This window comes from Pristis pectinata, chromosome 7, assembly GCF_009764475.1.
Source record: "Pristis pectinata isolate sPriPec2 chromosome 7, sPriPec2.1.pri, whole genome shotgun sequence".
In the NCBI taxonomy this organism is placed as follows: domain Eukaryota; kingdom Metazoa; phylum Chordata; class Chondrichthyes; order Rhinopristiformes; family Pristidae; genus Pristis; species Pristis pectinata.
The window spans coordinates 83,058,921-83,086,790 of NC_067411.1; positions in this window are offsets into that span (position 1 = coordinate 83,058,921).

Consider the following 27,870-nt stretch of genomic DNA (forward strand, 5'->3'; position numbering starts at 1 on the left):
AGAACAGAAATTTAGGAGGTGCAGACAAAGGGGTCTTGGTGAGATGTCACAGTGCATCTTGTAAATGGTAAATGTTGCAGTTTTAGAAGAAATGAATGTGTAAAGTGGTGGAATGGAAACTGCCATGGCTTTGTCTTTCTTTGATGATATCTAGTTTCTCGAGTGCTGTAGGAACAAATGCACAATGTTGATTTATACAAAGTCAAAAGTGGAAAGATATTCCAGAATCAGGATATGGGTCACTCGCAACAAAGTATTTACCTCTGACCTTCTTTTATTGCCACAGTACTTCTGGGACAAGTTCAGATAAGTTTGGTCTGTTGTTATCTCCACAATATTGATGGAGGGAGATCAGATGATTGCATTTCAATTGAATGTCAAAGAAGATTGTTATATTCCCTCTTGTTGAAAATGGTCATTTTCTAGCATTTGTGTGATGCAAATATTACTTGCCACGTTAGATTAAGCCTGAATGTTGCTTAGGTCTTGTTTCAATTGAACACAGACTGTTTCAGTATCTGAGAACCACAAGTAAGATTGAATACTGCTCAAACATCAGCAAACAACCCCACTCCTGATCTCATGGCATTGTAAAGATTATTGAGTTATACAACACTGAAACAGGCCCTTCAGCCCACCATGTCTATTCTAACCATCATGTACCATTTGGGTAAATCCCATTTACCAGTACTTGGTTTGAAGCCTTTTAATATTTGGCAATTCAAGTCCTCATCTACATGGTTCTTAAATGCTGTGAGAGAACCTCTACTACCTTCGTGGGCAGTGCATTCCACGTTCCAACCAACCAGTAGATGAAAAAATTCTTTCTCAAATCCCTTCCTTTACATTTCCTGCAAAGAATTTTGATGGTTCAACTGAAGCTATGTTTACTAAAACTGAAACTAACTTGTATTTACATTGTGGTTTTATTGTATAATATATACCAAGGCTCTCTGCAGTGATGGAAAGAAAAAGATAATTCTATCAGAAATATAATGCAGTTAATCATTCTGTAGTATCTGTTAGGCTGCAATTTAAATACTGTGCAATGTTCTGTGATATGTTATGTGAAGAGTATATCTCAATCTCTCATTTACAGACTGCACTTTTCAGTTGAGCTAGATTATTGTTTCACTGCAGGTAGCATGTAAACACCCATAGACTGATCAGTAAATTAGAAATAAACAAGTGATATGCTTGTATCTAATGATGCAGTATTAATAACTACCTCACAGCTAGATTCATTTGCATGAATAGTATAATTGTATTTCATCTGGACAGCTGTTTGATTTCAAGGGTCTTCCCAGCTGCTTTTAATTTAATGTAAGTATGTCATTAATCTGAATTTGCTTTGCAGCTTTCTCTTCATTCCCTTCGTTTATCCAGTGAAATTCTGCAAAGGATGAAGATTTGTTGTAACTTTACCGTAAATATAATTTGTAAAACTAAATCTAAATTAGTGTTCAGAAAGATAACGAGCACTGCATAATAGTAACACTTGTAAATTTGCAACTTATTACTAACAATTATCAGCCTTGATAAGAAAAGCTGATTTAGTAGTAATTTATCTTCGGCATTCAGACAGGTTGAACTAAACATTTGAATATTATTTTCACTTATGCGCTGAATTATTCTGAAGAATACAAATCCAGCAATAAAGCATGTAATTTGATAGAGCTTTATTCTTAATCCTATAATATTAAATTGAGTACCTAATATAATAAGATTTAAATTTCTGCTGAAGGTTTCCAATCACGTAATGTCAAATAACATTAAAATGAAAACAAAACACAAGGGGGAAAAGTTGTCTTTGGCCACTGACAAATCTAGATTTTAATTGCTCCAACTTTGGCATTCATGTCTTCAGCAACCAAAGTTCCATGAACCTCTTCAGTTCTTTATCTTGCTTTTCTCTTTTAAGACAACATTTGCCTCTCTGTCTGAGCTTTTGGTCATCTTGCCTAATATCCTTCAGTGGGGCTAGGCATCTGTTCAACTGTTTGATAATGCTCCTATGAAGCACCGTGGAATGGCTTTGCCTTGTTAGAAGTGCTGAATAAGAGAAAATAATTGTTATTGATTTTGTGCTGTCAGTGTCTAGTGTTGACTTATGACACATTGAAAATATACTACCAACCCCCAAAACAGTGAATTTCTTTCAAATCATACTTTATTTAACGTATCAATCCTTCATTACAACGTTCAATGTCCTCTTCACTGAATATAATCTAATTTGCATTGATTTAATAAATTGCTGCTACTTATTCTTTGAAACAATTAACAGACAAACATTAATACCGCTACTTCAAAGTTCCTAGTGTGATTAATGACAGATGCACTATTGTGTTAATTGATGGGTAATAGGAAAGTTGCAGACTGCATCTCAAATAGATTACAAGTAAATTGTTTCTATAATTTGCATGACCAACCTATATGAAAGAATCATTGATTTTCAAACAAATTATTTATGTACTGGTGTTTTTTCTTGGGGAAATGCATGTTGCATTATTAAAAGACTGGTGGTTTTCTTTTGCATAATTTATTCCATATAATCAACTACTGTATCTACTCTTTCTCAAGAGGAGTACAATTGTCACATATGTTGCTTCTATTAACCAAAATATGAGTTAAACATTATTTTAAAATGACAGCTAATTGATATTGGACAAGGAATGTTATTGTACAACACGTGTATTTTAAGTGTTATACAATTAATATGATGTGCAATATTGATCACCAAGTACAATCAATGCTACCATGTGCATGCAGTGTGATATTGTCTCATGATCCACCATGTGTTTGACATGCTTACACACAAAAGTTGCCAGCCATGCTGGAGTGACATCAAGTGATGTGCAATACAAGTTTGACATACATGTTCCTACAACATGTTATGGCAAGTACATGCTGAATAAACCACGTGGGATTCAAATGTAAAAGCAGCTTTAGGGAGATGAAGAAGGTCTGCTCAATCAGAAGTTAAATGAGCAATCCTTCCCTGAGTCACTATCAATGATTCCACTATTGAAGAAATCTTCTTGAATGGACCATATATTGCAATATTGCAGGCAAGGTTTTGTACTTTCTTTGAAGAGAAAGAGTTGCAGATTGCTCTGATAATTCCCCAGGGGATTCGCCCATGATGCCATATGTTCTGCTTCTCAAGATCAATGAAGCTGCAGTTGAGAATTGTTTAAACTGCATAAAGAAAAGGGATGGATTAAAGAGAGGATGTTAGCTACTAGAGTGGTTATGAATAGAGTAACTCAAGAGCTGCACCAGATTCAGCTATTCACAAAACTTACCTACAAAAGAATGGTAAAAACGAAGTAGAAATCTACAGAATACCAAGGGATCGAGAGTATTATATAAAATTCATAGCACAGGACCAGGTAACCTAGCTCAAGGAGGTATTGCAGCTCATCATTAAGATACCAACTGTAAATTTAATGTGGAAATGCTAGAGCTGTTATCAGGGACACTTCCTCTGAATTCTGAGCAAGGGTCCCTGACTTGAAATGTTAACTGTTTTCTCTTTCCACATATGCTGCTTGACTGGGTGAGTTCTTCCAGATCTTTTGTTATTCTTTCAGATTCCTGCATCTGCAGTTTTATTTATTTTCCATTTGGGATATTTGGAAGTTTTGTGATACAATTTTCCAGTCATTCCACTGATTTCATAATATTTGACTTTGTCGATATATGATAAACTATGAGATTGGATTTAAACATAAGAATGTTCATAAAATGATGTTAAGATAGGCATTTTAAAACAAACAATCATTTTAATTACTGCCTTAATCAATAAGATATAATAATAAGAATGGGCACTGGCTTGAAGTCCAGGTTATTAAAGTATTCATAATTAAAAACATTAGAAAAACTACTAGTGAGTGTGCAGAACTTGACTTGGTACTGGTATGTGTTTTAACTGATGCACAAGGAATTATAAGTTGTGATGCCATTGAATGATAAGGACTATCAAAAGACCAGGTTTGATATAAATTGGGACTTATTGATACCGCACCCCAGCGACTGGTATCTTAAATAAAACTAAGACCAGCTTTAAGAGAATAAGGGATGGGATCAAGCGCATAGTTGTTGTGGACTATTGAAAAGTACTGCATGGCTGGTGTTTCTCCCCATCTGCCTTTGCTTAATGGACCAGTAATTGAATTACCACCAGTTGTGCAGCAGTCCTGGTTAATAAATATAAAAAAAACAGAATTCCATATTCTGTAACTAAACACATTTCCATAAATTTGAGAGTTTACAGTAATCTTACTGTAACAGCTGACATGTTGATACCGTTCTCTTTCTCTCAGCTCCTTTATGCGATGAGCTGAGCTCTACATATACTCACAGCCGGGTGTTGATCCATTGCTGACCCACTGAGGCACAACTTTTGGCGATTGACTCCAATACCTCTGGTAGCTGAGAGGTCTTATTTTTAAATTAAAGTTCTCCTGCCATAAGTACATGGGCGTCAATGTCTCAGAGGAGCTATCCTGAGCCCAACACATTGATGCAATCATGAAGAAGGCATGCCAGCATGATGAGTTTGAGGAGATTTGGTATGTCACCAAAGACTCTTACAAATCTCTATAGATGTACAGTGGAGAGCATTCTGACTGGTTGCATCAGAGCCTGGTATGGAGGCTCCGATGCATAGGATCACAAGAGGATGCAGAGGGTTATGGACTCAGCCAGCTCCATCATGCACACAACCCTCCCCATCATTGAGCACATCTTCAAGAGGCCGGTGCCTCAAGAAGATGGCATCCATCACTAAGGATCCTCACCATCTGGGACATGCCCTCTTCTTGCTACTGACATCGGGGAGGAGGTACAGGAGCCTGAAGACTAACGCTCAACAATTCAGGAACAGCTTCTTCTTCTCCATCATCAGATTTCTGAGCGGTCCATGAAACCCATTAACACTACCATGTTATTTCTTTTCTTCGCACTATTTATTTATTTTTGTAATTTATAGTAATTTTATACCTTTGCACTGTACTGCTACCACAGAACAACAAATCTCATGACACATGTCAGTGATAATAAAATCTGATTCTGATTCTGAATTTCAATTGCAGATTTTCCTTTGATCTAAGATTAAGTCTCTCACTCTCTTTCCCACTTGGTCCAAGCTAATAGTACTTCATTTCTTCTCCTCCTTTCTGTCTGGTACTCGTGTCTGCTGTTTGATGCAATTTTAAATGTTACAAAGTCATAATTCTGAACTACATTGCAATTGGTCAAATGTCAGTTGTTACAAAGGGGTACACTCTAGTTCAATAAGAATCCATGTGAGATATCAGTTTCAAGGGTAGTCCACTATCATTGTATATGTCTGGTGGAAAAAAAATCTAAAAATTTCCCAGCATCTGCTCACTGTTCAGGCTAAATTAATCCCATATTGACTTGAAATGCCAAATCAACGCAATCAAATTATTCAGCCATCTTTTGAGGGGCTTTTAACTGACTCAATAATTTATGTTAATAACATTTCAAATGGCTCTGAAAACAGAATGCAGACATAAGAAGCCTATTTTACAACAGTGTTGTGAATATTGTATCTCTACTGACAGTCAGAAAAAGAAGATATTGAAGCGAAGTGCTACACACTGAGCGAAGAATGAAAGCACACAGTCTGAGGGTTGAACTGGAGACTGATTTATTTCAACTTCCCGCGCTAGTTTTTAAACCTGTTAATGTCCCGCCCTCTCTAGGTGGAAGTGACGCCCGCGGTGCATCACCGAACTCTTCCTGCACGTGGGCTTTCTCCCCTCGCTGTTGGAGAAGAAGGCCCGGCACCATTTTGCTGCCAGCCTTCCTGCCGACTCGTGCTCCGATTTTGGAGCCGGTTCGCCTGTCTTGAAAGTGGGTCGCCACAATATGTTTAAACTAGCAAATCACACCTCTCGCTCTGTTCTCACAGCTTGTATATTTCACAGTCTTGATTCCCTCAGGGTATGCTGTGTGGTATTACTTCCTTTGGTCAATTTCTGGGATTGTGGAAGATAAATTGATTCCTGTGTAGCTACCTGTACGGTCATCAGCTCCATTAACATAGACATAGTTAACTGCTCTTCCTGCAGGCAATGCTGCAATACTTCTGTAGAGAACAAATTGAAAACATCCATTGATCTACTGATGAACATTCCAGATAACAAAGGAAGGATATGTTAAACAAGAATAATTCAGGCTGGCTCCACAAAATATTCTTATTTTTAAAAAAGGGAATTTAACAAAGCCTAAAAAAAGCTGAGAAGAGGTTGTGTGTGCAGAGTGCATTGTGATTGCATTGCATATTGTTTCCTGCACTTATTTTTTGTGCTTGGATTATAGGAATTTGGCATTCACAATTTTTTTAAACAGTGTCAAATCTACTTTAATTAAGGTGCACTTTCTCTACCATTAATTTAAAATTCTTTCTCCAGAAATTCAACATTTATCAAAATTTGAAGCTTCTTTTTAAGGATATATATGAAAATTTCACTTTCTTTGACAATTTAATTGAACAGGTTTAAAGTAGTTTGGAAATGAGTGTGTGGTTTTTGGCTTTATAAGATAAGATATAAGATATTTATTTATTAGTTATATGTACATCAAAACACACAGTGAAATGCATCTTTTTGCGATACTAGAATGTGCTGGGGGCAGCCCGCAAGTGTCACCACTCTTCTGCCGCCAACATAGCATGCCCATAGCTCCTAACCTGTATGTCTTTTGGGAATGTGGGAGGAAACCAGAGCACCCGGAGGAAACCCACGGAGACACAGAGAGAACGTACAAATTCCTTACAGACAGCAGCAGAACTGAACCCGGGTCCCTGGCGCTGTAATAGTGTTACACTAACTGCTACAATACCATGCCTACCCTCTTTATCTTGTTGCTTTTATCAGAACCAGAATCAGATTTAATATCACTTACTTATATGATATGAAATTTGTTGTTTTGTGGCAGCAGTACAGGGCAAAGTCATAAAGTTTCTATAAATTACAGAAATAAATAGTGAATAAAGGAATAATTTGGCATTTGTGTATTTAGCCATTTTAGATATAATTTTTGCATCTGATTTTCACCTCCCAGTATTGAAGGAAGTTTCAGCAACTGGGAAATCATGGATGTGTGTGATTTCCATAAATGAGGAAAGAGACTAGTTATCCTACATTGGTTTAATTTCTACCCAAGGAAGCAATAATGAACAAAAAGAAATTGATTCAATTAAGGTAGAGAATGTGCAGGTCCAAGAGCACTGAACATTATGGATGTTCTGGAAGCTAAAGCTTTTCCTTTTGTAATCAACAGAGATGATTCCAATAAGATAAGTAATTATTTAAAGTCAAGATAACACAAAAGCATGCTGTTGTCCTCTTGCATCATGTCTCAAGGCCCCACACTGGCATCCACAAATGCTAGTTGAAGAAATAGAATGAGAGTAAAGGGAGACATGCTGAAGCAAATACATTGTTGCTTGAGCCGTCTAATGGAGTACTTCACAACCCAAAAGAGGTTGTAGTGTGTTGCATCCATACAACCATTTTCTCAGAAGAGCCATGAAATAGTAGGTCGGTAGGAGGCTCAGCAAAGATCTGAAGAAATCTCTGAAATTAAAAAAAAATTACTGATGGAATACCATAAATATGTTCTGATCTAATTCTGGTGAATCTTTATCCATTTCCAGCTTCTAAGGCCAAAATATCCTTTCTGAGGTAAAAAAAAGAAAATGCTGGAAACATTCAGCAAGTCAGGCAGCATCTGTGGAAGGAGAAACAGTTAATGTTTCAGGCCTGGGGCCCTTCATCCTATGAAGGGTATCCAACCTAAATCATTAATTCTGTTTTTCTACTGATGCTGCACGATCTGCTGGGTCTTTCTAACCCTTTCTGCCATTATTTCAGATTTCCAGCATCTGCATTTTTTTTATTTACCCTTCCTGGGGTGCTGTGACCAGAAATGAATACAATTCTCCAAATCAAGTCTGACCAAGGTTCTATTCAAAGAAACCATAGCTTCCTAACGTTTGTATTCCAGCCCTCTTGAGATTGGCATTTTGATTACTTCTTTCAACCTGCTTGTGTGGAGGCGGCTGCATCAGATAAGTCCCACTGTATTTTACCCCTACAGCAAAGCATTTCAAGTGCATTGAGGCACATCTCATTTTGAAGGCTGCAGGAAACATCAGGCTTTGCAGCATCAGCAATTAGTTTTTGTGTCTGTTTATCTTTAGCTATGCATTGAAAAATTAGGTGTGCTTTCTGGTTTGAGACTTTTATTGGGAAATTCAATTTTGTGCTGAGAGAAAATTCAAGAGGGAAAATATGAATAAAGTTATTCCATATTTGATTCTTTTACTGCATTTAGAAGAGAGGAGCTGAATGATTATTTTAACTAGATTCTGATATTGCTTACTCAATATTTGATAATAATTAACTTACCGCTCCAGTGCCCTTTGAAATTATGTTATTAACACTGACAAACTGATGAAAATCATTTTTATGAGCAAGAAATAAATTACATAGAGTTTTCAGAATCCCACATTAAATGATAATATATGCACTATTATTGCTACAACAAACAATCTGCTGGAGGAATTCAGCGGATGAGCAGCATCTGTGGGATGAAAGGAATCGTTGACATTTCAGAACTGAGGGTGGAGAGGGACGATAGCTGGTATAAAGAGAGGGGGGGATGGTGAGAAAGGTGCCAGGAGGTGATTGGTGGACCGAGGAGGGGTGAAGGATTATGGGCAGATGGAGCCAGGAAGGGGAGGAAGAGGGATGGAGCTGGGAGACAGAGGCAGGTGGATGATAGGTGGAGGCAGACAAAAAAAAGGCCGATGGAGCCAGATGGGGAGAGGGAGAGTGAAGGTGGAAACAACTGCTGAAGGGTGATTAGCAGGAACACAAAGGCTACCGGTTCTGGAATATGATAAGTCAGGAAGATAATAATAGGAACCACTAGGGGAAAGGTGGATCCAGAACCAGATGGGGGTCAGGGGGTGGGAGTGGGGGGGGGGGGTTTGATCTGGTGTGGGTAGTGGGTGAGGGGAAGGGGAAGAAAATGAGTAATGGGGGATTGGAGGGAGGGTATAGGAAAGGGACAGAAATGGGAGGACCAGAGGTGGATCAGTAGGACAGCGGGGTGGGGGGAGGGTGGAAACAGGAGGGAAAGGTGACCTGAATTTGAAAAGTTCAACATTCATACCATTGGGCTGTAGGGGAGTTGAAAGGGAATGTTATTGGGAGCTCAGGGTGGTCACTGTGGACAGAGAACAGATGCTTTGCAACTTGGAATTGGAATTGGTTTATTATTGTCACATGTACCAAGATACAGTGAAAAACTTGTCTTGCATACCGTTTATACAGATCAATTCATGGCACAGTGCATTGAGGTAGTACAAAGTAAAACAATACAGAATGCAGAGTAATGTGTCACAGCTACGGAGCAAATACAGTGCACGTAGACAATAAGGTGCAAGGTCATAACGAGGTAGATTGTGAGGTCAAGAGTCCACCTTGTCGTATGAGGGAACTGTTCAATAGTCTTATAACAGCGGGATAGAAGCTGTCCTTAAGCCTGGTGGTACATGCTTTCAGGCTTTTGTATCTTCTGCCCGATGGAAGAGGGGAGAAAAGAAAATGACCTGGGTGGCTGGGGTCTTTGATTATGCTGGCTGCTTTACCAAGGCAGTGAGAAGTATAGACAGAGTCCATGGATGGGAGGCTGGTTTCCGTGATGTGCTGAGCTGCGTCCACAACTCTCTTTTGCCCCTGAGGAAGTAGAGGCACCGGTGTGCTTTCTTGGCCATGGTGTCAACGTGGTTGGGCTAGGACAGGCTATTGGTGATGCTCAGTTCTAGGAACTTGAGGCTCTCAACCCTCTCAACATCAGCACCATTGGAGAGGAGCATGTGCACTGCCCCCCTTCTTAAAGTCAATGACCAGCCCTTTTGTTTTGCTGACATTGAGGGAAAGGTTGTTGTCATGACACCATGTTACAAGCTCTCTATCTCTTTCCAGTACTCCGACTCATCATTATTTGAGATACAGCCCACTATGATGGTATCATCTGCAAACTTGCTGATGATGTTAGCTTTGTGAAGGTAAAAGCTTGGCTTTGTGAAGGGCAGATCATGTCTCACAAGCCTGATAGGGTTCTTTGAGGAGGTGACCAGGAAGATTGATGAGGGTAATGCAGTAGACGTGTGCTACATGGATTTTAGTAAGGCATTTGACAAAGTTCCACATGGTAGGCTTCTTCAGAAGGTCAGAGGGCATGGGATCCAGGGAGGCTTGGCCGTGTGGATTCAGAATTGGCTTGCCTGTAGAAAGCAGAGGGTTGTGGTGGAGGGAGTGTGTTCAGATTGGAGGGTTGTGACTAGTGGTGTCCCACAAAGATCGGTTCTGGGACCTCTGATTTCTGTGATTTTTATTAATGACTTGGATGAGGGGGTAGAAGGGTGGGTTGGCAAATTTGCAGACAGCATAAAGGTTGGTCGTGTTGTGGATAGTGTGGAGGACTGTTGAAGATTGCAGGGGGACATTGATAGGATGCAGAGCTGGGCTGAGTAGTTGCAGATGGAGTTCAATCTGGAGAAGTGTGAGGTGGTACACTTTGGAAGGACAAACTCCAAGGCGGAGTACAAAGTTAATAGCAGGATTCTGGGTAGTGTGGAGGAGCAGAGGGATTTGGGAGTTCATATCCACAGATCACTGAAAGTTGCCTCACAGGTGGATAGGGTAGTTAAGACAGCTTATGGGATGTTGGCTTTCATAAGTCATGGGATCGAATTTAAGAGCCGTGAGGTAATGATGCAGCTCTACAAAACTCTGGTTAGGCCACACTTGGAGTACTGTGTCCAGTTCTGGTCACCTCATTATAGGAAGGATGTGGAAGCGTTGGAAAGGGTGCAGAGGAGATTTACCAGGATGCTGCCTGGTTTAGAGAGTATGGATTATGAGGGAGAGACTAAGAGAGCTAGGGCTTTATTCTTTGGAGAGGAGGAGGATAAGGGGAGAAATGATAGAGGTATACAAAATATTAAGAGGAATAGGTAGAGTGGACAGCCAGCGCCTCTTTCCCAGGGCACTAATGCTCAATACAAGAGGGCATGGCTTTAAAGTAATGGGTGGGAAGTTCAAGGGTGATATCAGAGGGAGGTTTTTTACCCAGAGAGTAGTTGGGGCATGGAATGCGCTGCCTGGGGTGGTGGTGGAGGCAGGTACATTGGTCAAATTCCAGAGATTTCTAGATAAGCATATGGAGGAATTTAAAATAGAGGGATATGTGGGAGGAAGGGGTTAGATAGTCTTAGGCGAGGTTTAAAGGTTGGCACAACATTGTGGGCCGAGGGGCCTGTATTGTGCTGTACTTTCTATGATTCTATGATTTTATGATTCTCTGTTCGAGCAGAATCTGGCATGCAGTCATGAGTGTATAGGGAGTAGAGTAGGGGGCTGAGGACACAGCCTTGTGGGACACCAGTGTTGAGATTAATCGTGCTGGAGATGCTGCTGCCTATCCTCACTGATTGCGGTCTGTTGGCCAGGAAGTCAAGAATCCTGTTGCAAAGGGAGGTGTTGAGTCCCAGGTCTCAGAATCGGTCACCTAGTCTGTGCTTGGTCTCACGGATATGGAGAAGGCCACATCTGGAGCACCGAATGGAGTAGATGAGGTTGGAGGAGGTGCATGTGAATCTTTGCCTCAGCTGGAAGCTCCCAGTTTCAACTCTCCTTCCCCTTCCCCCAATGACCTGTCTGTCCTCAGCCTTCTCCACAGCCAGGGTGAGGCCCAAAGCACCTCATATTCTGCCTGGGTAGTCTACAACCTCATAGTATGAACATTGAGTTTTCCAATATCAGGTAACCCTTATCTCCTCTCTCTCTCCTTCCAATCTAGCTCTGATTCTTCCATTTTTGCCCCTTTCCTATACCCTCTTTCCAGCCCCCTATCACCCATTTCATCTCCCTCCCCCTCCTGGTTCCATTCATCTACTTCCCACACATTTTACCCACCAGATCCCCCTCTCCCCCATTTGGTTCCGTCTCTCACTTCTCCTGTAATAGTTCCCATTATTATCTTGCTTACTTAACAGATTCCTACACTGGTAGCCTTTATAATCTCACATCACATTCCTAGTTGTCTCCACTTTGACCATCCCCTCCCTCCATCTGCTTTTTTCTCGTCTGCCTCCACCTATCATCCACTTGCCTCTGTCTCTTAACTCCACCCCTCCCTTTCTCTTACCTGGCTCCACCTACCATCCTGCACCCCTCCTCAGTCCACCAATCACCTACTGGCATTGACTCCCCCTCCTCCCTCCCCTCTCCTCTTTATATTGGCTATCTTCCCTCTCCAACCTTGGTCCTGATTCAGAGTTTCAACCTAAAACATTGGCAATTCCTTTCCCCTCACAGATGCTGCTCAGCCCGCTGAGTTCCTCCAGCAGATTGTTTATTGATCCAGATATTGGCATCTGCTGTCTCTTGTGTCTCCACTATCATTGACTTTATTGACTAGCATCCTAACTGTAGTACCAATAAGTGTTCAGATTCATCGAGTTATACAGCATAGAGACAAGCCATTCGGCCCAACTGAAATGTTCTGTTACCTTTAAACTAGATCTCTGCCTCTGTAAACTTCATCTCATTCAAACTTTGGTCCTGTATTCTGAGTCGATCTTGGTAAGCTATATTGATTTTACCCTTCCTTATCCTTGTAACCACTTCCAGCCCTACAGCCTTTCAAGCTCATAATACTCCTCATGTTCTGACTTCTTACCCAATCCAGATTTTGCTTGCTTTACCATTTGAAGTAGTGCCTTCAACTGCCTACAGCTCTAAGCTCTGGATTTCCTTCAGTATATCACTCCTCCACACGTTCAAGGTGGTCTATAAATCCTTCTTTGATGACAATATCAAGTTATTGATCACCTGCCCTAATATCTCCTTATTTGGCTGGTTTAGTTGGTAGTTGTTCCAAATGAAGCAACTTTGAACATTTTATTCCTGCAAGATGTGTGTATTGTACATGTAGGTGGATGAGTTTCTCATCGTTTGCCAATTTCTTCCAATTTAGTGGCAGAAAAATCAGGAAATAAGTAATGATGTGGGACGCAGATGTCCCATTAGATCTACTGTCTATCTGCTCTTCTTCCACTGCCTCACAGGCTGGGATAAAGAAAGGTGGCAATGGATCACAGCGAGTAGCATTAAACATTTGAGGTCCCTCTGATCTGGAAATAAAAAACCTTGTAGTTCCTGCACATAGGAACCATAGTCTTTAGGGCTCCTGTGTATTTAAGATAACTTGCTATCTCTTTTGATTCTATAGAAGCAAAATCACAAAAGTATTCCTCTTTGCGCTGCCAGGTTCCCACTTCAGGTTCTGGTAACTGTTGATCTTTGTTGCATTCAAATTTCTCCCAATCTAGGAAAATGAGGATGTTGGGGAAGTGAAGGCTGTAAGCAACAAACCAATTAACATCCAAATCCTTGCACTGGATTGCTAGAACCACGATAAATGCAGTGGTCTAAAAAGGTATAGTTGTGTGACCAGACCTAATACCAGGCACTGAAATCAGTTGGCCTCTAGAACATGGACTATGATTGCTATCACTTTCCTTGTGATATGATGATAATGAGGTATCTTTATTGGTCACATGTACATCGAAATACACAGTGAAATGCACCTTTTGCGTAGAGTGTTCTGGGGGGCAGCCTGCAAGTGTCTCCACGCTTCCGGTGCCAACATAGAATGCCCACAACTTCCTAACCTGTACATCTTTGGAATGTGGGAGGAAACCGGAGCGCCCAGAGGAAACCCACGCAGACACGGGGAGAACGTACAAACTCCTTACAGACAGCGCCCGGAACTGAACCTGGGTCGCTGCTGCTGTAATAGCGTTACGCTAACCGCTATACTGCCGTGCCTGCCTTACACTACCGTGCCTGTAATAAGTTGCATAAGATATAAGTTTGGCAGCAAGTGAATGTGTGGTCCTGTGGGTGTGGTTCAGGCCAATCTCATTGTCATTTTGGATATGAGGTAGTCTCCCATATGAGAGCAATAAATTTTATACTCACTTTGCTTAATATTAGTTCTGATGTACTAAAACAACCATAATTTTGAATTTACATCAAAAATTGCAAAAGCATTAATAGTCACCCAAAGGTACCTGGAAACATACACCATTGTACTGGCCTACATATGGCATACAGACCCCTGGATGGTGTATAAGAAATAAGAAATTCTGGAGTAAGCAACTTATACCATGTGATTATTTCCTGGGACTTTCTTGCCATTGCATATGCTGTATGCCTGACAGCAGACTCCTGAAACAAATACTCTATTCCATGCTCTAGTATATGAAGTGATTACCAGGCAGATGGGAGAAATGATCGAAGGATATATTCAAAGCTGGCTTGAAGAATGCAATGTCCCTACCGACTGCTGGGAATACCTGGTCCATGACTGCTTGAAGTGGAGAAGGAATATTTGGGATGAAATTGAGAACCTTAAGTCCATGTGCTGGAGACCAATGTAAATGATGGAAAGAACAAACAACCTCGCAAGCTGACTACCCATCCACCCTGTTAGGCACTTCTTGCCCCATCTGTGGAATTGCCTGTGGTTCCTACATGGGCCTCATCAATCACCTCAGAACCCACTGAACCAAAATGCAAGCAAGTTGTTCACAATCCTGGGAGATGGCCCAAGAAGAAGAAAGGCATTCATAATGACTGAAGGATATTCAATTATCCGCCCACAGAGAAGTAGCTGGATCTCCTGTTCTAAGCACAGTACAGCTGACAAAAAGTATGTCAGACAACTCACTTTCCATCATTTTCACCTTGGTAGTGCTGAATGCACGTATTACTTGTTTGTCAATGGTGCTCATTGTTACTGTAGGCAGTAAATAGAACAGGGAATTAAATTTAAGTGAATCAGCAAAGATTCTTGGACCTCATGGATAAGTTGTTCACCTGAGAAATTTAAGAAAAAGATAATAACAGTAAAATAATTATTTCTCCTTGACTCTCTGAATGGATGTTAGTTTGTGGTGCTTTATTGCACTTTCCCGTTACTTTTTCAATTTGCTAATGAATCCCTTAAAATGACCCTCAGTTTTCATTTATTTTGGCATGGCACCTGATCTAAGCACTTGAGGTATCCTCAAAGGACTGTCTATATTAAAGTAATAAATTAGATAATGTTAAAGAACAAAGGAGGTCATATAATGCAGTTTTAAAATAATTACAATGGACTCACCTTTGCTCTTGGATTTCAATCAACTCGGTCTTTTTAATTTTGATATTGTGCCTGCTGGAAACTACACGGTATCTGTATTATGCAAGAAGCATTTCAATATGTGGTAATATTAACAATGCTGTCATTATTATCCAATGAACTACCCAATGAATAATTAATTAGCACATGCCATGTGGATTCCCATTCTGATGAACAGCAAGCATAAGGTTTCGGCATGTCTTATCTCAACATGGTGGGATTTATTCCCACTATGAAACTTCAGGAAAATAATAGTCAATGATATTTTAACTTCAGAAAAATTAAATGTCATGAGTATTGAAAACATTACTATTATCTTGGCTGTGTTTGGTGTTATTTATTCTTTCAGTTGTCTCAACTGGTGACATGCAAGTCTACAATGAAGTTTTATCATTATTTAATAATAGTTAACTAATAGTGTAATTAATTTTAATTTAGCCTTCTAACTATTAGTAAATTGTACAAATTAATTGATGAACAGATGTGAATTCAAGGTCTTTAGGTAGTTCCGCCTAACTTTGTGATAGAAATCCTTTTTCTCCCTTTTCCATCTCTCACCTTTTCATCAGCTTAGGCCTACAAAAGATGCTTAGTCTATTAATGTTGTGTATGTTCATTAGTGACTTCAACAGGAAACATTTAACTTACAATGTTTCAGTCAAATCGAGGTACCTGCACATTCATATTTCCTCTGCTGCTTACATTTTTCCTTCCTATGCATTTTTTCTGTTCCTTTGTTATGTTTTCGCCAGAGATAAACTGACCTCCATGTATTTTGTCTGTGTCCTTATCTTCATTGCGAGGCACTGGGATGGAAGTGACAGCAAAAAGACTGACTGCATTAGAACTTGCTGGGAAGTGGTGGCCAATTGACGCCAAGTTAAGGATCCAAATATGCCAGTTCCAATCTGGCTGGGCATTCTTCGTTGGTGATTCTCTGCATTTCAATGGTGGAATACTTGCTTTGGTCTCATTCATACACTGGCACCATTTTCAACTGCATCCATTTATAATTTTAAATTAATTTGCGATTAATAGGCAGATTTGTGCCATAAATCTATATCTATTTAGAACTGAGCTGAGATTGCTTCACTTTACTTCTTTACAGCCTGATATTGATTTCATCATTCTGGCCTCCAGAAACCCAGAAGTGAAAGTACAGGGTGAAGACAAGTGTGGCTTCCATTAAAGGACAATAAAGTCATTACTTGATAATCTAGATCTCATTAAGTAGCAGGATGGAGAACAACCTACAATAAACCTTCCAGAGAAGACAACACAGAACTCCATCCTTGGACTTTGGTGGCTGATTGAACCTGAACTTCACATGCATGCAATTTTTGTCTGACCTTCTGGCAGTAAAGTACCTGCTGTAATGAAGCTACAAATTAAACCAACACTCTTTTTAAATTAAGCACCCTATAAAAATGTTGAGTCATCGTCTCTCCTGGTAGCACAGCTGTAATTTTCCTATTACATGTGCAAGAAGTAATTACTTTTGGTCATTATTTTATGTTTCATTAGGAACAGTAACTCCTACATTATCTTTGATATTGATACAGGTGAAATTCCAGCTACTAAACAACAGTCTCAGATAAATCAATGCTCGCTACAAAGAATAGAACAGCTGGGATCCTTTGTCAGGTTAAATGCAGTTCATCATTGTGGGTGCTCATTGAGGTTTTTGAGTATCCCTTTCCATGCTGGCATCGCATCTAACAATATTACCTTTTATAGATTTTGCTGCATTAAACACTGAACAACCTTAATTATGTATTAATTAAAAGCCTTTTTTAACCAAATATCTGTTCAACACATCTGTGCGTGTTCTCATTTTGGAGATTATAGAGCCAGATGGCAGTGAGGCAGGCAATAATCTGAGATATAAGCAGCGTGGTAGTGTACAATTAAAACAAAGGCAAATCTCACAATCTCACAATGTAATTGCAATATTTTTTTACATGATAGCTAAAAAATGTTGCTAATGTTATATTCGCTATTACCTCATGTTAAGAATGACATTCCTATAAATTCAGAAGTCCATGAAAAATATGCATTCAAATAAAGATTCATTCGAAAACACTTCTATGAGTTAAATGTCACAGCACTTAACAACTATTTTTAAGTGAAGCTCCCTCATTTTGTAATCTTTTATTCTTTATACAAAAATAGTTTAATACTTTACATCAGTGGAACTTTTTTTAAAATTGGGTGGAATCTTGAACATTCACAAGTGGAATTTTGTTAGAATTTCATTTCTGTTGTATACAAGTAAAACATAATCTTTGTATTCTGTTGAGTTTAGATGTTCCTTCAGTAATTCTAAGCATGAAAACATGGTAGAAAATCCAGTCACTGAGTAGAAACTGAGACATCTGGAGTTGATTAAGAAAAAGAAAAGTGATTGGAGCTTGGCAACTGATTTATTTTACTTCTGCCATAATCTTTCACTCATTGCACAGAATATCACAGGACACAAACATGCAAAAACAGAACACAAGTATTCTTTTGAGGACAAGCCCTAGTACTGGAATAACATTTTTGTACATAGAAGAATGAACGTTAGACATAGAAAAATACATGAAAGGCATCTCCTTGATAGAGGTTGCAGATTTGCTTTGCGACTGCGCTCTTTCTTTATTGCTTTTTAAAGAGCATTACTTTCAAAATTGAATCATGTTGGGCAATTTTCAATCTGTTTCTTGTCTGAAGAATGAGATGAGATGAGATGAGATGAGATTTCTTTATTAGTCACATGTACATCGAAACACACAGTGAAATGCATCTTTTGCGTAGAATGTTCTGGGGGCAGCCTGCAAATGTCGCCTCATTTCCGGCGCCAACATAGCATACCCACAACTTCCTAACCCGTACATCTTTGGAATGTGGGAGGAAACTGGAGCACCCGGAGGAAACCCACACAGACACAGGGAGAACGTACAAACTCCTTACAGATAGCGACCGGAATTGAACCCGGGTCACCGGTGCTGTAAAATGTTACACTAACCACTAAAATGAGAATCTCACAGAGACTGAAGTGTTGGTAATCTGTGGAACACTTATGGTCAATCTGAAGCAATTTCGGATCGGCTTGCAAATGGCTGAACTGCATGCATACCAATCACTGGGAGAAGCCTGTTTAAATATGCAGGTCAGAACTGTCTTTGATCTGCCATTTATATCGGACTATGGGTGACTGATGAATGGTCCTGATAGGGATCTCTGGTTATTGCTTCACAAATTGTTCCAAGACATTTGTTTCTTATTTTTGTTTGCTGGCCAGAAGGAATTATTTGTAAATAAAAGGACTCTGTCATTTAGGATTTGTAAGAAAAAGGTATTTAGAAGGAATATCAATTTTTAAGAGTTTTAATGTCCAACTCTACTGGTTGGCCAATTTTATGCTTCAGTATTTACTACTGGGTGGTTAACAGTCTCGCTTCTGGAAAATTTACACCAGCTAAATGCCAGTTCTGTTAATTGCCCTGATATTTGAGAATATTGGCATGGAAGTTATGTTAAGGTCAAGGATTGGTGATAAAAGCAGATCGAGACCTGAGGTCAGAGCATAATTGGACATTGGACCTCCTCTGTCAGGGAGAATGGTGTTTTCACATCTGGCTCATTTATTTTATAAAGAATTTTGAGCCAGCGGTTGTAAAATATATGATCTCAGTGAGTTTGTAGCCACTAGCAAGGTATATTCTGTGGCAGAATGTACAGATCCTTACACATGGGACATGGTGGGCTCAAACAAGGTATACATATGAAAATCATATGTCTGAAGTGTTGAGTGTTTCCTTGATTTTTTGTTTTTATTCAAGGTATGTTTTGAGTAATAACGAACTCCTCACAGACTGTATCTGGAACTTTCCATGTGCATTGTTGCAGTGTGGAGAGCTGTTAGTTACATGTCACAATGCTGAGAAGGACAACAGTCTTAAAGCAGCAGGTATTGTTCTTAACTAATGTCACATTTAATTTCCTCTTTTGTTTAAAAATGAACTGACAATATATTAACAAGTTTTACAAATTAAACCGTCAGCAATTTTTGCACAGTGTGATCTTAGCAGTGGTATTGTATTAACCAGATGTTGTTGAATTTTCATCTATATCTGGATTCAATGATGTAGCTTCATCTTCATTCCCTTGAGAAATATTATGCATTCTTAAATAACTGTGGAATTAATTTCAGGTACATCATCAATCATGGTCATTTTTGCTATTCTCGTGCATGAGGATCAAGTTGTCTCTATGGAGTTTTCTGAATTCCTCACCAATATTCTTGTGATAATTGTTAGAATCATGTACTTTCATTATTTCCCTGATATTGGACTTTCTCATCTCTGACCCACCAGGAGGCCTCAGTACATGAATTCTAGCATGGAGCCTGCACCTTTGTTCTCTGTGTCTTGTGCCATGATGCTCACTTTGACGGAATTGCCTTTCCTTTGATTTTCTGCCAAACTGGACTGAACAAGACTCAACCACACCCTGAGTCTCCAGTACACTAACATTACTGCACATGTGTATCCAGTTGTAGAGCATAGCATTGTTCTATAGATTAGAAGGAATGCTGAATGCTAATATTTCATTATAATATTTGATTGACCAAGGCCTCTCTTATCATGTATTTTGTCCTTTCCATTTGAAGTTAGGTGGTAAGAAGAAGTGAACTGGTGCTTTATTGCATGCTTCTTCATAAACTGAAATGATCTGAACTGTAGACTATTCTTTGAAATGCTTTCTTCTGGAAGACAGAGTGGGGTAATCACAGATCTTAATTCCTCTATTGTGTCTTCTGTGGAGGTTTGTGACACTGCATACTTCCAATCACTTCAAAGGGCTGTTGATTAATACTAAAATGTTTTCCTTCTCTTTTATCAATTATCTGTATAGCGGAGGCAGGTACTCTCACATTTAACGAGCACTAGATGAATGGTTGAAACCCAATGATACAGAAGGCTGCAGGCTGATTACTAGGAAATGGGATTCATATGGATAGATACATGATGGTTGTCATGGACACAATGGGCCTAAGGGTCTGTTTTCCATGCTGTTGACTCTATGAGTCTATGGCCCTGGGATGTGGAGCCATTGCATGATCCTTGTCAGCCACTTCCACCGATGGAGTGACACTCTAGGAGACTTTATTCTGCAATCTTAGCACGTCGTATAGTTACTCATTAGATCTCTGTACCTTTGTCTGTGCCAAGACAATAGGCAAATCTTCCAGTTGTTATCTTCATATATGGGGAGAATTGAACTGTTCTGCAATTCTTTTGGTATCACCATCTGTGTCTCCATTTACGTGCCCTTCGTTAGTGGACAAGTACAATGAAATAGCTCCATGTCTTTATTCAGACCTGTGTCTGAATCATTCCATTCTCTCAATCTGTGTTCATACATTTGCCTCGTAATTGGGTCTTTTTCTTCAGTTGTAAATTTCCATTGCCGCAATAAGGAAATAGTCTTCCACCATCTGTATAAATTCTGTTTTCTACATTTATGTGGCTCCTTCATAAGGTAGTGTCAGTAAGACATTTGCCATGGCATTTTGTTTGGATATCCTGTTGTATTGAGACAGGAGGATGACCTACCTTTATATTCTCAAATTCAAAGTCAAAATCGAGTTTATTGTCATATACACAGGTGCAATAAAAAACTTACTTGCAGCAGCATCACAGCCACATAGCATCAGAGACATAACATTCACAAGAAAAGCATAAATTACACATAAATTATATAAAAATTATGCAAGGAAGAACACAATTAGAACAAAAAAATAGTCCATTGTAGTGCAAAGTGGTCAAAGTGGTCATAGTGTTGCTATACTGTAGTGATTAGGGCTGTGCAGGTTGGTTCAAGAACCAAATGGTTGAAGTGAAGTAGCTGTTCTTGAACTTGATGGTGTGAGACTCCAGGCTTTTGTACCTCCTGCCTGATGGTAGCTGTGAGAAGATGGCATGACCCAGATGGTGGGAATCTTTGATAATAGCTGTTGCCTTCTTGAGGCAATGCTTCATGTAGATACTACCGATAGTGGGGAGGAATGTGCCAGTGATGTATTGGGCTGAGTCCACTACTCTCTGCAGCTTCTCACGTCCCTGTGCATTCGAATTACTGTACCAGACCATAATGCAACAAGTCAGGATACTTCACAAGTACATCTGTAGAAGTTTGTCTGTAGAATAACTCCATTCATGAGTAAGGCAGACTTTGGTCCCAGAAAAACCAACAAAGTCCTGCAGTCAATAACTCGAGCGAAGGGTCTTCTAACAAAAAAAATAATTACCAATGCTTCCTCCTCTATCTGGGCATAATTTATTTCAATTTGGGTCAATGTGCATGAATCAACAAACATTCAACAACGTAATCAATAAGCTTCTTGAAGCCACTATCCATGGCTTTCTATTCCCTCCACAATTCCATAGTTAGAAACATCACATGGTTGGTGCATGGCTGGTGTCATAATAACCAAAAAAGCACTAATTTCTGAGCCTCAGGAATGTGTCACCAATGAATTTTAAACTTGATAAATTACTGAAGAAACTGAAATACTTGTTAGAGGGGTCTAAATATGACAGTAGGCCCTTCATTTAACTAGATTAAGGACTTACTAGCTAAAAGGCACTTGAATATCTTCCTGCAGTCCTTTGGCTACGTATCATTGGTTTGCAGAGTTGGCCATCATTGTTTTGAAATACTGGCATACAAAGGCTTAATTTCTACCCCTCTGGTTTCTAAATTTATTTGACTTAAGCTGTCAAGTTTTTCACACTTTACAGGTCCTGCTGTGCAGAACTCATTGATATTCCTCTGGTGTAATATAACATTTTCATTATGGGAAACATGAGAAAATGTGGAATGATCATGCTTGTTCCTGTCCTGACCAATTTACATAGAATGAAAAATACATTAATTTGAGACAGAAATGATTAGGAGAGGTTTCCCCAGAGCAGCTCCTGAGAAAATATGCTTTTTTATATTCAATACTTCCAGCACAGACTTTTGGACACTGAGTGCATATTGAAAAACTTGTTTGCCGATAAATTTTTACCAATTCATCATTTTAAGGGCTCCATTATTCTCATTTTTAACTGGGATCAATGGATAAAAAATTTAGGTCAGTGTGTATTTAATTCTGAAATTTCTTTCAGTTTATAAAAACACAAAATTTTAGCTGAATTTTATGTTTTTACTTGACAGCTGTATCAATCCTGATATCTGTTCCAGTGACTGCTAAAGTGAACTGATGAATTTAATTAGAGCAAGGTTAGACTTAATAGATTATAATATGTAACAACTTTCATTGTGTTCCACAAATTTATTAAATTATTTACTAGTTCTAGCGTAAATAATGTAGTAATAAATGTGTGTATTTTTTCCTAATTGAACACCAACATCGCCCCTTCTGCAACCTGTCCTTTGTGTTCATTAGGTACAACCAATTATATACTGTACATAAAGGAATGTTATAAATACCCAGCCACATAAATACTGTGACTGCAAGAACAGATCAGAAGCTAGGTATCCTGCAAAGAGTGACTACTTTCCCACATACGGAGGCCTTGTCACCATTTACAAGGAACTAGGCAGCAGAGTGATGGCATTCTCCTCATTTGACTGTCGTTCCAACAATATTCCATAAGCTCTAGATTCCATCAGTCAAGACTATGCTGACTGCTGCCCTAAATATTCACCTCCTCCTTCAGTGTTTCACATTAGTTGCTCACCTAAGCTATTCTGACAGCATCTTCCAAACCCATAACTCAATCAGCAAGAAGGACTAGGGCAGTAGATGCACAAGAATACCAACATCTGCTGGTTCTCCTTCACGTTCCACACCATCCTACTTTGCAAGTTTATCACAATTCCTTCGTTGTTATTGTGTCTAAATCCTGGAACTACTTACCTGAGAACGGCATGGGAGTACCTTGACCATTTCAAGAACGTGGGTCACCAACACTTCTCAAGGGCATTTGTATCAGGTTTGCAGGCTGTGAGTACTGGTGGTTGTGCAGGATGGATTATGTGGCCGGAAGAGATTGCAGAGGTTAATAGGTGAAGCAATGGAAGGATCTTAGAGCAAAGGGGAATATTCTTGCAATATGGCATTGCTCAACAAGTAGACAATGTAGATTAACAGATGTTGAAGTAATGGGTGTACCTGCCACAGTGCAAATTAGTGTTATAGGCAGAAGATTTTTTTTTAAGATAAAATTAAGATTTCTTCATTAGTCACATGTACATTGAAACACACATTGAAATGCACCTTTTGCGTAGAGTGTTCTGGGGGTAGCCCACAGTGTTGCCACGCTTCTGGCGCCAACATAGCATGCCCTCAACTTCCTAACCTGTATGTCAAATTACCTCCGAATTATGAAGGAAAGAATGAGGGAGTCTGACCCAAGTGCATTGGAAGTTAAGCCTTGAGGTTGCAAAGAATGGGTGATAGTCTCTGCAGCAGATGATTTGAGCCAAGGATTATTTGGACAATTATGCTGCTCTTCTTTGAACTAATGTAAAAGGATCTTTTATCTCCTCTAGATACATGTGAGTAAAATTTTCATCCTGGAAGAAATACTGATCAAAATGGGTGGGTATCTTAAGCTGTGAATTCAAAGCAAGTATAATAAAGAGAAGAAAAAACAGCATTTCAGAGCAAAGAGAAGCACCCTGGTGAGTTAAAAATGAATAAGACTTTCATTCACAATTCTGGAAGTCAAGTTCTGCTAAACTAAGATTAAACTGAACACTGCATACACAGGCAAATTAAAATTATATAATTTATTTCAAAAATGAAAATGCTATGATTCACATATGGACTTTGAATTTCTTTTGCAGCTTTTTGCATACTCTGACAATGGTTATTTCAAAATGAGTTTAATGCTTCCTAACTCTCAACATAAATATACCACTTCTTTCCATTTCCTTATACTGCTAATAAAATTTAACACAGAAAATGCAATAAAATTGCAGTCGAGGGAGACTAAAACAAAAGCAGGAAGTTCAAGGAACACTCAGCAGGCAAAGCAACATCTGTGGAGGGAGTGGGGGAAGATGAGTTAATGTTTTATTTGTGAAGCCTATCAAAACCCCTTCCTTGACAAAAGGTCGAGACGCAAGGCATGGTCCTAAATTTGAGGTCAGGGAATGAAAAATGCATGCGGTGTAGTTAGGGAGTGGAATATTCCTTGCTCTTTTCATTAAATGTGCATGAAATACACTCAGAACATTGCTCCTACTTCACTCTGGAAATAAAATGATTTTCCATGCTCACCAGCCCATAAAACTTTCTGATTGACTTGGGATTGGAGTAGGAAAGTAGAGTGAAATACAAGGTTAAAGCCGATGCTCGAAATGATTTTAATTTCTGAACCTCATTTTCAGGTTCAGCTGGAAGTCTCGCTTGAGCTCGGTTGGGATCATCGGCTTGCCTGCCACCGAAGTGGAAAATCAGATAGCGGGAATTCAGTACTGAAAGCAGTGACTGTCAGAGATGGAGGTCTGTAGAGGGATCTGTTATTTACAGCAGGATGGATGCCCAGGGCAAGGAAGGCCCAGGTTTTCCCTTTAGGATTCGAAGGAGGATTTATCCAGCTGCAAGGAAACCTATTTAAAAGGAAGTGGAAAGGATGAAAACTCCCCCTTACTCCACCACCTCTATTGACTACACGTTTGAATTTAAGGGAGTGATGGTTTAATTTCTACTGGGCATAGGTTCACAGCACATTCCTAATGATAATTTGGCATTTATGAAATATACAGAATTTATGGTAAAATTCACAAGCTGGCAGGTGTGGGATATAAATAGATTGCCCAAGTGGAGTGACAGGTAGCTTTTCCATGTACTTAGTGCACTGCACATTGATTGAAGAGAGAGAGGAATATTCCATTATAAAAACAGAAAATGATGGAAACACAACAGGCCAGGCAGCATCTGTGCAAAGGGAAAGAGAGTTAACGTTTCAGATTGAAGCCCTTCATCAGAATGGTTGACTAAGGAAATGTTCATTCTCCAACAATAACGCCATAAACTTTGACGAGTGCAATGACGCTGCACCTTCCTGTAAATGTCACATTTTATCTTCATTACTAACACAGCTTTCAGTATTACATTGCTGTAGAATTGAGGTGAAGGTCTCTGGTTTTCATGTTGTGAAGGCATATGTGAAGGTGTGAAGGATTTTATGATCTATTAAACATACATCTGAGGTACCTGGCAGTGATAAAGTGGCTGTTAAATCATCAAAGGATTGGGCTGATATGCAACACATGTGAAGAAATCTTGTTTATAAAACTTCCAAATCCATAATTAGGATATTACATTAAGATTATGAAAGGACATGAAGCACTTTTACAAAATAATAAAAATTGTTAATTTTGATTTTTTTTCAATTAAGATCTGAGACAGTCTTTATTATCAATTATTGTTTGAAATAAGTGATTGACCAGACTGCCATTTTATTTCATTTATTGTAGCAATATACGAGGTTGAAGATGGAGAGATCAGAGTGTGAGTGAGATGATTAAAGTGATAATTGACTGAAAGCTCAAGATCACCCTAGTAGACTAAATGAAGTGTTCTGCAAGGTGATCATCAAATACGTATTTGGTTTTGAAACTTAGGATTGAATTAAATTGATATAAGCTTGAGGAACAGCACCTCAGTTTCTGTTTGGACATATTACAGACTTTGAGACTCAATACTGAATTTAACAATTTCAGCTAATTGTCCTTTTGCCTCTCTTTTTCTAGATGTGGCTCTACCTTTCTGTTTCAGTTTGTTTCCTTTTCTCTCTTCAGTTTCCAACTGCCATTTTTAAAAGTAATTGTGACCTTGACAGTTTTTGTCTGCACTTGATCACAGATATCCCCTCTATTTTCTCTACCCCTCCCCTCTTTGCAACTTAACATGCTGTTTTTCCATTTTTCCAGTTCTGATGAATGGGTTATGACCTGAAACATTGACTCTGTTTCTCTCCTTACAAATACTGCAGAACCCACTGAGTGCTTCTGGCATTTCCTATTTTTGTTGGGATTTCCAGCATCAGAATTGTTTTGCTTCCAGGCTGTCCTTATAGGCTTTTGGGGAGAATTCCTTTTTTGCACAATTTCTGTCTGCAGGCCAGCAGAACTGCTCTATCTTGGCTGGAGAACACTCACTTCAGATGTCAAATGAAAATATATGCCATTGCAAATGGGGGCTGGAGAGAGAAATTGATCCACAATGGACGGGGCAGGTGCCTCAATTGTTGCCAAACCTAGTGTCATGATTGTAAATCAGTAGAAATGGAATGATAAATGGGACTACTACATCTTAATTGCTCACCCACCTTATTGTCATTCAAATACTATTTATTATGAAACAGACTCTGGCTCTCTTTGCCAGGTTCTCTGCTTTATGTACTTATTGAGAAAGGCTCAATAAAATTTCCAGACATTCAGAATCACTGAAAGTTGACTCAGATTACTGTAGAGCAGTTGTTTTTTTTTTCCTTTAGCGTACTGGATGTAACTTATAGCATCATAAAACTGAGAAAAAAAAGTTAGACTGCTTCCTACCAGATCATTGGCAATGCTTTCTTTGTGGCTGAACTAGTATGTTATGAAGGTTTATTAAGACTTCTTCAGTTTTGTACTCTATGCCTCGGTTAATGAAGCCCAGGATTCTGTGTGCTTCAGAACTGTTTTCTTTTCAACCTGGGTTGTCACCTTTAAAAACTAATGTACAAAACATTCAAGTTACTTTTCATCTGTATTTACTGTGGAGAAGGTCATGGAAGCTAGGGAATTCAGGGAAGAGAACAGTGATGTCCTGAAACACATCAACATTATGAAAGAGAAGGTGTTGGTGGCCTTGAGGCGCATAAAGGTAGATAATCCTTGGGCCTTGACCAAGTGTATCCTAGGACATCGTGGGAAGCAGGCAAAGAGATTGCAGAGGCCCTGGAAGAGATTTTTGAATCCTCCTTAGCCATGTGTGAGGTACCAGAAGGCTAGACAATGCTGGTCTTGTGCCTTTATTGGCTGCAAGGTCAAGCCAGGGAACTACAGGCCAGTGAGCCTGACATCAATGGTGGGAAAGTTATTGGAGGGGATTCTGAGACAGGATTTATCTGCAATTGGAAAGGCAAGGACTAATTAGGGATAATCAGCATGGCTTTGTACGAGGGAAATTGTGTTACACAAATCTGATTGAATTTTTTGAAAAAGTAACCAAGAGGATTGCCGAGGGCAGGGCAGTAGATGTTTGACAAGGTCCTGCATGGTAGGTGGATTCGGTAGATTAGATTACATGGGTTCCAGGGTGAGCTAGCCAATTGGATACAACATTGGCTTGGTGGAAGGAGACAAAGAGAGGTAATGAAGGATTGTTTTTCAGATTGGAGGCCTGTGACCAGTGGTGTGCTGCAGAGATTGGTGTTGAGTGGCATATACAGTGGCATGCAAAAGTTTGGGCACCCCGGTCAAAATTTCTGTTACTGTGAATAGCTAAGCGAGTAAAAGATGACCTGATTTCCAAAAGGCATAAAGTTAAAGATGCACCCTTTTTCCTTCAAACTTTCC